The 1482-nt window shown below is 35.4% G+C and overlaps 1 protein-coding gene and 1 pseudogene across 1 annotated transcript in view; one reads left to right on the top strand and one right to left on the bottom strand.

The window, feature by feature from the left end:
- Positions 1 to 1482, bottom strand: part of Cntln (centlein) — a 378305-nt gene that overhangs the window by 341253 nt on the left and 35570 nt on the right. The gene's annotated exons all lie outside the window — the stretch shown is intronic.
- LOC105742246 lies at positions 1215 to 1482 on the top strand (annotated as a pseudogene).

Below are 1482 nucleotides of genomic sequence, written 5' to 3'. Positions count from 1 at the left end.
AAAAATTAAATATTATTCCCTAAATATTCTCTAAACAAAGTTTTGATGACTTAAAAATTTTTCAGCATTATTGTCATTTTTAAGTCTGTACCTCCTAGTGGACAAGCTTGAGCTAAATTGCTTAATGTACATCATCTCTAATCATTTAAAGAAACATTTTGTAAATACTTTCAAAAATATGGAAACAGTTATAGAGTTTAAAGAAGACAAATACTTAAGAATTTAATCTCTGCTCTTCATTACTTCTGAATCTATACTGCTATCATTACTTGTAGTCAGTTTTAAAATTCCTTACAATAAAATTATACCTTATAGGCCGGGGAGATGGCTCAGTGGAATAAGCGCTTCCCTGGCAAGCGCAAGGATCTGAGTTCAATTCCCGGTTCCACCACCAAAAAAAATATATATATATATATATATACCTTATAAAGACCTCTAAAGTTCTGATTTTATGTAAAGCTAAAATTCTCACTCATAATGAACAAAACTTTAATTATAGAAAAAGTACTCTTTTAATTAACAAGTACTACAAGCAAAATAGACTGCTGAGACAGAAAACAAAGGTAGAGAACAGAGCTTCTTTATTAAGCAAGGTCAGGGAACATGTTTCTAAGCCAATGATTACATTTTTATCAGAATCATCTTCAGGGGAAGTCCTACTTTTTTCTCTTTCCCTCATCATCTATTCTCATATTCAATTTGTAGAATCCCAGGCACATATTAAGCATTTAGTAAGTAACTTTAAATTAACTTTATTTATTGAGCACCTATACTTATACAAACTACATTATGATGCATAAACACCTACAACTGAAAAACCTCATTAAAAACATAAAGAAGTTTCAGGAAGATCAAAGATAACAAAAAACAAACACAACTATAAATTCTTTGGCACTCTGTGCTGATATGGGAAAACAGTGAAAATAAAAAACCATATCCTTCGTTGACAAGTGGAGAGGATCCAACAGAAGCGTCACCACTGGCTGCTAAATCAAACACCTTTCATTTCCAGCAACATGATAGGTAAAAATTCTAACTAATTCCTGATTAAGCATAGTTATTCTTTCTCCCCAACTCAAAAGTATGACATCTCGGACAGATCTCAATTCCAGTTAACTAATATCCAATTCCTTGAATTCATCATGATACATATTCCAACTTCAATTTTGAATTCATCATGGCACAAATGTAACAAAATACTAAATACAGGACTCGAATCTAAGGAATAAGTGGAGATGGCGGCGGCTGCGGCTGGTAGAGTGGTTGGGGCAAAGCTGGGTCTGCGTGAGATTCGCATCCACTTATGTCAGCGCTCGCCCAGCAGCCAGGGTGTGAGGAACTTCATCGAAAAACGCTATGTGGGAACTCAAGAAGGCGAACCCTGACCTTCCCATTCTAATCCGCGAATGTTCCGATGTTCAGCCCAAACTGTGGGCCCGCTGCGCATTTGGTGAAGAAAAGAATGTCTCCTTGAACAACTTC

The sequence above is a fragment of the Octodon degus genome, unplaced genomic scaffold, assembly GCF_000260255.1.
Source record: "Octodon degus isolate 3935 unplaced genomic scaffold, OctDeg1.0 scaffold00044, whole genome shotgun sequence".
NCBI classification, from domain to species: Eukaryota; Metazoa; Chordata; class Mammalia; order Rodentia; family Octodontidae; genus Octodon; species Octodon degus.
The sequence above is the reverse complement of the archived record's forward strand: the minus strand, read 5'-3'. Positions and strand labels throughout refer to the sequence as shown.